Source organism: Microcebus murinus, chromosome 5, assembly GCF_040939455.1.
Source record: "Microcebus murinus isolate Inina chromosome 5, M.murinus_Inina_mat1.0, whole genome shotgun sequence".
Taxonomy (NCBI): domain Eukaryota; kingdom Metazoa; phylum Chordata; class Mammalia; order Primates; family Cheirogaleidae; genus Microcebus; species Microcebus murinus.
In genome coordinates, this window is record NC_134108.1 from 34,600,113 (window position 1) to 34,611,077 (window position 10,965).

Below are 10,965 nucleotides of genomic sequence, written 5' to 3' on the forward strand. Positions count from 1 at the left end.
GTTGGCTCAGTCAGGCCTGGGGTCAGATGGTGTTCCTTCCAGGTGATTGCAAGCCAGTTACTTTACCTCTCTGTGCCCCCATAGCCCCCAAGTATAATGGAGAAAGCATCTTCTTTCAATGTGTTTTTAGAGAAAATGGATGAGGCAACATATAATAAGCATTCAAATATTAATTAATTTGAGGCCATTCTGTAGAAGTTTTAACCCATACATCCTTTAACACAACAGAGACTCTTGGAGAGATTAGGATTCCCAAGCCGTATGGAAAGCATCTTTGCTATGGCACCTTCCTCTATTTTTATTTCCCAAGATTATACTAGCTTAAAACACCTTGGAATGACAGGGAGAAAGTTTTCCCAATTGGCCCTTTGAAACATCCAGTGACAAGATTGGGTTCCTAAAGTCCATGTTTGGTGGGTGGGCAATTAGAGATGTTAACTCACTTTACTTTGACCCGAATGGAAGGCCATGATAATATTCACTAACTAGACGTGTCAATTTAAAAAGTAAATAAATACAAAATTGAAAAAAATAAATGCAATTTTATAAGTTTTTTTTTTAGTTCACTTGTTTTCAGAAAGTAATTTTTGTTGTTGATGGCAGTGCTGGTAGTTATGCTCTTCGTATTTTAAATAAACACAACATTTTGTACTACAACCTTCTCCCCAAACCATGTACAAACCGGTAAAGAAATGCTGGCACAGTGTGATAATTCAGACAGGATAAAAGACCATCGTTTCAAATGAAGGAAAAGTTATACTGTAACAGTCTGGTTATTGCCTCTAGTTTAGATTATCTTATCTGGTAAAATGAAAATTACACCCTTTGGCTAAAAAAAAAGAAAAGGATACAAGAAACATGAAAATTGTAAATTGAACTTTTGCCTCGTGTTACATCTCCGCTGTTTACCAAAATCAATTTATTTCTGTTTGTTTTAGTGTCTATCTGCTGAAAACATATCTGAATCCAATGAAAATGTAAAACATGTGATTTAAAATAGTTTGAGAAAGGAAAAAGGAAGCGTGCTGTTAAATGTTAAAACGGGTTCTGTGGTGAATTGTATACATGCACCACATCAAAAGTAAATCGAAGTTAAAATAAATAATGTTACACTGAAAGTTGAAAGAATATAGCAAATCATAAAGATGCTTGTATACTAATTGAGAGTATTTTAATTGTTAAAAGATTTAGAGAAATAAACATTGCAGACGGGAAAACAGTGCTGAAAGATCAGCACCGGTTCTGGTTTTCCTTTCTAGTGGCTTGGCACAGCAGTTGCACCGATCTCCAGCCTGGCCTTCAGAAAACAGAAGCAAAGCTGTTCAAAGGATTAATCAGTGGCCCATATTCAGGAGGTCTGGGGCCATACACGTATAAAATCCCAAAAGTTGGTACAGAAAAGTTGAGCCCTTCTTCCCTGCTGCTTGCATTTCCGTAAAGGCAGCAGTTCCTGGCAGACATGCCTGTAGGGTTAGGTTTGGCTTGTTTCTGTCTGCCATGTCTGCAGTGCTATTGACCTCACCAAACTCAAACTCCTTCTCTGTTCCTCCCCTCATTCTGTTGCTGTGAGTCACCCTGCAATAGAGCATTAAAATCACCAGTACTTCCTTTTCTATTCTGATCTGTTTTCTTACTTATGCTGGTCTATGTATATATGGCTAACAGGACTCAAGAAAAATGTTATATTTATGAAAGAAAAAAATGTAGCTGTTGTGCACCCCTCTCTCCAATTCTGTTGAATTCAAATCAATAAAATAGAAAGGCTTTTTTACTACATAATCTACTCATATTTGACTTGTGTATAAAAAGCCTTCTAGGGATTAGAGATACATTGGCTAGGGTTTGGATATTTTGTGAAACAAATATGTTTTGGTTTGTGTGAGTCTTCCAAATTTATATTATATTATTTCTTTTTCTCAGACTTGCAAAAAATTTTAATAGATTTATAGGGTACAAGTTGAATTCTGTTACATGTGCATATTGTATAGAGATGGAGTCTGGGATTTTATTGTATCCATCACCCAAGTAGTGTACATTGTATCCAATAGGTAATTATTTTATCCCTCCTCCTTATGTTGTTGCTGTGATTGCTTTGGGGTCTTCTTCATAAATTCTTTGCCTAGGCTGATATCTATAAGAGTTTTTCCAACATTTTCTTCTAAAATTCTTATAGTTTCACGTCTTAGGTTTAAGTCTGTTATCCATCGTGAATTAATTTTCATGAGTGGTGAGAGGTGCAAATCCTGTTTCAGTCTTCTACATGTGGCTATATAATTTTCCCAGCACCATTTATTGAATAGGAATTCTTTTTCCCAGTGTATATTTTGTCTGTTTTGTCAAAGATCAGATGACAATATGTGGATGGTTTTATATCTGGGTTGTTTGTTCTGATCCATTGGTCTATGGACTACACAATTACGTATGACCCTCAATTATTTCATATGCAACAGACGCTTCGAGGGCCAAGAAAATCCTTTGGAGCTCTAGTCTAATAGCATATTCTATGGTTGGTCAATATCCAATAGATTGATTGCTTCAATTCTAATAATATCTTCGATCAAATAATTAGTCACCAAAGAAACAGGTCCAATAGTATAGATTTGGGATACTTCAGTAATTATAGATGCTGTTGATAAAAACACTGTATTAACTTCTAAAAATAATTTACTTTTGTCATAAGTTTCATATTTTTGTCTGTTGACTCTATATTTTAAATGAATGTTTACATAGGATGATAAATCCAGAACTTAATTTGATTTAAGTCTACTCTTGCACTTATTTTCCTGCCATGGAAATCAGTGTCATATATAAGTCTCAGACCAATTTAACAAAATATTTCAAGAACTAATTTATCATTTCTTGTGCACTCAAAAACATGTTCAGGATAGGGAAATCATTCCATCCCAGGTGTGGTACACACAAGTCAAAAATCAGGAGACTCAGACACATTTCAGGGTGATATGATCACTTAGTCATCTATTCACATCAGGTTAAGAAAAAGGGCCCTTAAGGGCAAGTCAGAAAGAAGGGCTGGAAAACTATTTTAGCAGAGTGTATCAATCTCGATTCTCAGGGCCCACTATTTTCTTGTTCCTAATAAAGAACTGTTGCTCTTACATGTCAACACCTCCTAGAGGCCCAAGTGACTATCCTTCTTGTCTCAGGGATGATTAATAAGTGCAGTGTCTTGCTGACAAAACTCCCTACAAATAAATATTTACTTTCTATTGATAATCACTACCCTTATACTTCCTTGAAGATAAACCAAAAACAGCACTGAAGGAACTTAGAAAATATATATGCATGCAGTCTTTTGAATTTAGTGTTTGAATAGTTTTGCCTGATTATTGAAAAGATAAAATATTCTGGAATGAATTTTTGGTGGTTACACGAATGTCACCTTATTGCAAATAAACCCAGTGTATACTGCAAAGGCGATAGATATCATGCCCTAGGTTAGCATGCTTTTCTTCCAAGAATGCCAATGAATGGTGCTCTAGTCCAAGTTGGTGCTGTGTTAATGCTGTTGCAAGGCCAAGAGCAGCCTTCTCCCTCCAAGTCATATTAATTATATTAACTGTATCCATAGATATGACACCCCTTGAGTGGTACAAAATGCAATATTGCACTGGGAGTGGCTTTAGAGCCAGGTTTGAATTCATCATGAAATATATGCCTCTCTTTACTAATGAAAATGGAGCCACATTTTCCTGTTCTTTCAGCCAAATGGAATTACGATTGGTGTGTGCTTGCCTGTTACATTACTATTTGATTCCATAATAAGAACCATATGAGACAATTTTATTTTATTAGTTCTTCAGTTGCCAACATGGCTTTTGTACAACTAATAAAATAAATAAAAATATTTCCCTTGTGTTTTTTTCATATAAAATACACTTGTTATGTAAAGGATAAGCACATACCAATCAAAACCTGATCTGGCATGAGCAATGTTGTTTTGCTTTTTCTTATTTAATAGGAAGCAAAGGAGACATATTTATTAGTTTCCTAATAGCATGGTTGGCTCGCACTGGCCTATGCCTACATATTAGATATTCAAGGCATTTATTTAGAGCCATAGTTTAGGCTGGTGTCTTGGTAAACATTTCAAAACCTAGTTATTAATGAAAATACATTACCAGGGAGGACATATAATAAAGGAAGTAAAAAGAATAAAAACTACATGCCTTCCTAGTTCCCATGGTAACTGAGCCATGGTCTCCTTCAGGGAAAGTTCCTAAAAAAGCACCATTGGTACTAGGCCTTCTCTGATGTATTCAAAGAAGCCCAAAATGGACCACACTAGCATGTGTAAGGCTAGTGGCTTGCCATTTATTCAGCTGAAGCCATTATTTTGAGTTTCAGAGGAAAGGTCACCTTTTGAGTACTTGAATGGAAGTCATACTGTCCCACAATCTGTGATTAGCCATCGGTTTACATAAGTCCTTATTATTCAGAACACTCCAAAACAATTCATAAATAGTCTCTTCTGTATATAAATGCAGAACAATGGCTCAATGGCATAGGAAGACATCTGTGATTGAAACTGGTTTTCTTCTTGGCCATCTTTCTGAGGAAGCATTTATGAGCAAAGGTCAATAAGAGACCACTTTACTTCTGCTAAATCATCACACTTTCATTGACTGACATTGATCCTCCATGAAGCCTAAGAAATCAATCAGAAGTCTTGCTCCTTCATTTCCTGTTTTCAGTATTCAGAAGCCTTTACAGATGAAGACAGGGTGCCAGGGAGTCACATGCATGTTGAAGCCTTACTACCGAAAACACGGTAAACATTTGAGAATGGCTCTTTCCCGAAAATGGTGCTTTCTTGCAAAGAAGAGGCTGTACTACACAAGAATTGAATAATACTACATAAGACTTGAATTAAATTAAATGACTGCAAGAAATACCTTATAAAACTAACTGTGCTGGTCAGTTTTTAAAAAAGAATAAAACCCATTCATGTTGTTGTAATAAATTTTGGTTAAAAAAATCTCCTTTGCTTAAACTCTTCCATTTTTCAATTTCTATCATTCTATTCTGAGAAACACAGGAGGAAAACATGAAAGCATCCTTCTACCTCGACTTTGTAAAACCTAGACATCACATAAGCATGAATATCTGTCTGAAAAGGAAAAACCAAGGACATGTATTCTTTAAATAAGCTAAAAAAGATACCTCTGTCATTGTTAGATTTATAATCAGTAAAGACATGGAATATATAAAAAATGATTAAGCAATACAAGGGAAATGCAGTATGTTTGGAGTGATAGATAATTGTGATAGCTTGATTATTTTGTATATATAAATATGTATATATACATTTATTTTATAGAATAAAGCAAAAGATATAACAGGCAGAGTGTGTCTTGGCAAAATGCTCTAAAAGAAAATTATTTTCAGTAGTATTATCAAGATTGAATAGAAAGAGTAGAATTGATCTAAGTCATTTTCCCACTGCTTCATGGAACAAACTCATAAAATGAGTTTCACTGGCACCAAGGATTAACTTTGACCCGCCTATGGATTCAGAGGATCCAGGTCAACGTGGAGAGACTGGAAGTGTTACTACACAGGAGAGGGCAATGCAATACAGCCCCAGGGCTCAGAAGACTGCTCCCTCCCACATAGCCAGCCAACAACAGCCTTTCACAGTGATATTGCTCCTCTTTCTATGTCAGGGTTAAGGTCATTTTTAGGACACAGTGAGGAAATGTGGAGGCATGGGCTGTCTGCACCACATCTGTGCTGTGAGAAACAGGGGGTTTCAATTTCCAGCCCCTGGATATCATCACACAGTAAAACTTTTACCTGCCTGTTGTAGCCCCAGTATGTAACAAATATAAAAATAATATAAGACACTTCAGAGTAGAGGACTAGCAAGGTCCAGGGTGGATATTCCTGAAACACATTAAGACCTTAATAAAATCAATAAAGGCAGACCTTTGTTTTTTAGCTATGGTCATATAGTCTTATATGTTTAGTTATTTTGCAGGGTAAAGAAGGGTGGGGAAGTAGGTATATAGGAACTGAATTTCGGTCGTTTTTATATGTATTGTGTGGCAGAAATCTTGAAGTATTTATAAATATACAGGTTAGTAAGGGCTGTATTTATAAGTATAAGCAGTTTCTTATCCTCTGTTGCTTATTATGATATTTACTTTATTAATCACCCAATCATACTCCTGGAGTATAAAATAGAAGAAATGAAATTGAAGTTGCCATTGGAAGGGATATAAACAGAGGAAGTGTTTTACCTTATATTTCTGGAGCTAGTGAACTCATCTCAGATAATAGGAACCCAGTAATCATAATCATAATTGTAAAAACAGCATAATAAAAGCGAGCATTGACCTAATATTTATGCTATGTTGTGAGCTGCCTTACACACTTTTACATATAGTAACTTGTCAATCCTCACAAACATATCTATGAGCCATTATTATTATTGCCATATTAATATGATGACAAAATTTGGACAGTGTCTTAATTTTTCATATGATTTTCCTATTCTGATTCACAGCAGCTGAATATTCCCAATGTGCCCACGGGGTTCAATAACAGCAAGTGCTATTGCCCCTTTTAAAATGAAGGGAACGTGTCACTTGTAGTGGTTGTGATACCCTTAGGTTTCTCTGAGGTTTTGTAAATGCAATGTTTTAGATTTACCATGCCATGCTAACTCAAATGCTTTTAACAGAAAATAATAAAGAAGAACCAAATAGTCTTTATAAATACTCCATAAAGTGGTACGCAGCTGTGCTATGTGTTGAACAAGATGATTATCAATGAGGTATGGTTTAAGTGGTAATGAGGTTTTCTTACACCAATCATCTTAACCTCCAGAGACAACAGATCAAACTTTTAAATCAAACAATGCTAGGAGCAAACACTAATTTTATGATAGGTATCATGACTGAGCTAAAGTTTCTTAGTTCATCTCACAGAGCTGCTGTGAGAATGAAATGTGGCAATGAATGTCAGCACTTTGAGTGTGACAAGTACATTCAATACATTTTGTTTCCTTTTTATCCTTTTCTCCCTTCTCTTTCCTCTTATGATTCAAAGTGAGGTCTTAAAAGGAGGTATTTCCATATTATGAGCGATAAAAGTATATGAAAGTCTTAGAACCTGCTTTTGAGGGACTCACAATCTAATGTTATGTTTTGTGACCTAGAAAAAACACATAAGCACTAAAACATTTTTCAGTCATTTAGATTTTTGTACTGGCTAACAATGTAAATAAAAACTCAGGAATCTATACACGTATTTAGTTTACACAAAATGGCAACCCATTTCATGTTGTCTTAGGAAAGAGAAATTGCAATATCAATTGGTCAATGGTATTTATTATCTCTTGGTCTTTTCCTGTTTCTCACCAGGTTCCTATAAAGTTCCTGATAGTTAAAAAAAAAAGTCAAGAGATCTTAGAAACTGACTTTCATTTATAACCTGCTGATTCACCTAGATCAGGTTACTGGGAAGAAATCCAAGTCAGACCTCCTGACCTACCCGAAACAGCATGAAGTATGCCCTGCCACTAAATCCTGATTCCTGTGTACCTCACTCTGTCACTAAATATGATTTAGAAGAACCTTTAGAAAGTCAGGTAAAAGGATTTAATGCTTTACATGTAGGTTACAGCTGCTGGACTAGCTTTTATAGTAACGTAAGTAAGTAATTTATTAAATGGCTCAGTCATTAGATATACCAGACCTTGAAAACATTCTTGCGAGGGAGGCTACTTTGGATAGTGAGAAGATTAGCATTTCTCAGCAGCAAGCATTTCTGACAAGATTAATGAGGCACAGGGCACAGGGATTTGTTTCCCCCTTTGTGTCTGCTCTCCTGGTTTCCTTGCCCTTTATTTGGTTGTCTTTTCCTCTGTGGCACCTGCTGTCATTGACATGGATGAGATGCCAAAACAGCATTCCTTTACTTCAACACTTTTCACACCTTCTTCTCTCCCCTTCTTTCTCCCCAGGAGATATTCCTTTCTCCTCTTCTGGAATTGGCAGGGACATTATTTCAGTTTGCTGTAAGAAATGCCTAGCAGGCATTTAATACACACAGAAAGAAATAACAGAATTATGAAAAAGATCAGAAACACTTTTCAGTGGCATCTTTTACTTCTTTTATATGAGGAAAACAGTTAAGAGGCAGATCATTTTTAAATTATGTATAACTTCTAGTATACCTTGTGTTTTCCTTTGGAGTAATCAGCATCTCTATGGTATCCATTTTGTCTGTTAGCAGGATATAATTTGCTTCACGTACTGATCATTTGATAGAGAATGTGTATGTTCCCATTTTTTTCTCTTATGTTCTCAAGAACAAGAGACAGACACTGTCCTGTTTTTGTGAGCTTACTTCCCTTCAAAAAGATTTATATCATGAAAACTAATAACAAGCGTACTTTTCTTTAACAAAATCTCCAACTTTGCTTCTGTTTGTTCTTCTTCCAGCTCAATTTCCCCTTGATGCCTTGCAATAAGTTGCCATCCTTTTTATCCAACGAAGTCTCCTAAGTATGTCTTTTACTTTAACAAAACACATTTTTCACATCTTATAAAAGCTAATATAACGGAATTTCCCATTTGTGTTTTTAGCATCTGCCAACAAATTTTTATGATGATCCCAAGCTCTAGTTATGTTTAAGTCTAAAGTAATGGCCAAAGTATTTAAAAACTGAAGTGATGGTAAGATCTGTGGCTACCTAATAGGCATCCCTGGGTTGGATGAGGGCCTGGAAGTCTGGAATTGGGAGATCAGCTAAAGGAACATAAAATACTGGATTTCAAGAGTTAATGAAGATACTTCATGTTTATTTTTGTAATCTTCTAGTTTTGCAATTTTGAGTTTAAATTATGGTACTTACTTGATCATTCTTGATTTGTCCATAAGACTTAATATAAGCAATCGTTTATAAATAAGAACCAGGAATTCCAAGAAATGTTATTTAAATTTCAGTAATCATCCAAAAGAGCTCCAGTTTCATTCCTTATTTATTTGGCACATCTATGGACTTCAATAGAGCATGTGCATAATGGGTCATTCAAATGGTGTTCAATGAATACTTGGCCAAAACCAAAAATGGGATTTCAAAGTGTCCAGAAAAAAAGATTGTCTACATGGCTATAGATTGCAGGATAGGGCAAAAAATAGACAACAGAAAATAAAAATGGAGTTTTCTCACTTTCGGTTATCAATAAAGCCAAGGTACTAAAAAAAAAAAAAAGAAGGGTATAAAGGTCACAGTTTTGTCAGTACAATAGATTAGATTTAAAAAGCCAGCACTGGGATGAAATTTTGTGGTTAAATTGTATGTCTTCTCAGAATCTCTTTCTTCATCTGTAAATTGTGAATAATATTAATGGTAATAATCATTATAGGGTTATTATAAAGATTGAATGGAATAGTGTATCTAAAGCTCTTGGAACGATGATCTATAATTATAAATAATAATACTATAATTAACTTAAAAATCACTGATAACTCTCTCAAGGAATATTTTACATGGATAAACATAAAAAGCACTGAAAGGGTAAACAATCACAGAAAGTAGAAAAGTAGGAATAGAACAGTGTTGGTAAGAACAAAGCCTGTGATGAACTAAGGATCTGAAGAATGGAAGTATTTTAAAGCTATTTCGGGTGTAATCAGAAAAAGAGGAAGAGATCAATTAATTGGGGTGGGAGGGTATGGTGTTTAAGAAAACTGTGAGAAAACCAAAATTCTCAATTCCTGTTTCACTGTCTTTTCTACGAATTAGAATTACTCTTAAACTAGGAAAGGAAGAATAAACATTTTTAAGAGGAGATGGAAATTCAAGATAAGTTAGAAGATTGGAAAACAGCCCCTAGTTGATTTATTTATGTTAATAGAAATCTCTGGGTCTATTCAAGCTTCTGGGTTTTTTTTTTTAAGGAGAATTTTTACGATTTTTATGTACAGATAACTCAACAGTGCACATTTAACCCGGTTTCGCGGTAAGTTCTTTAGTCTGTCTTTTCCAGTTTGGCAATGTGAGCCACATGTGTTTGACCCAGGACATTACCTCCCCAGTGATGGTGGATCTCATTGTATCTGGCATTGTTATTGGACCTGATAGCTTCCACCAGCTTAGCCAGAGCTCCTCTGTCTTCTGAATTAAACTGTGTGAGGGTTACGGTGGTGCAGGTCTTCCTGAGGACTAGGCACCCCAATCTGGCCTTCAGATTAATAATGCAGCAAGGGACCCCCCCATCTTCTGACACAGGGGAGGCAGGAAGACAAATGGCTCCATGGGATCCACATCATGTGTGATCACCACCAGATGACCCTTCTTTTCCACAAGGGTGGTGACAATATCAACATCTACTCGAAGGACAGGTGGTCTCTTAGTGCCAGCAGCTTTTTCTCAGCCTGAGCTTTTTCTCTTGCTTTGTCTCTGGTCTGTACCTGTGGGACAGCTTAAGCAGCTGTGTCACTGTTAGGTGTGGCCCAAACACTGGGTGAACTGGTTAATCACAGGAGGCACTTTCAAATGCTAATAGAAAATAGCTCTTTGCTGCTGGAACTGCATATAAGAGGGCCATTTGACAAAGCCAATGAGGTCCCTTTTGGGCCAGATGTCCTGTCCAAAGCCAAAGTTCTTAGGCTTTCTCTCAAACAGGGGATTCACCAACTTTTTGGACTCCTGCTTCTTCATGACAGCTGGGACCACTGTCTTTTCCTTGGCTTCTTTCCTTCTGGCATCTTGGGTGCTTGGAAGATCCATTCAAGTTACATACCAAAAACTTCACAATACTCCGTATGTGCCCCTTTCTCCTGACACAACTTGCTTTTCACACAGCTATGCCTTACACACATATTTCGATTTACCTGAAATGCCTTTCCTTAATTTTTTATTTAGAAAAATGCTATTGTTTAGACATTGATTTTTCTAGCTTCTCTAGGCAGATCTAATCTCTCTCTGGCCAC

At 36.1% G+C, this 10,965-nt stretch overlaps 1 pseudogene; it reads right to left on the bottom strand.

Moving 5' to 3' along the window:
• Positions 1–9,976: 9,976 nt before the first annotated feature.
• Positions 9,977–10,762, bottom strand: LOC105878218 (large ribosomal subunit protein eL8 pseudogene; annotated as a pseudogene).
• Between the last annotated feature and the right edge of the window lie 203 nt (positions 10,763–10,965).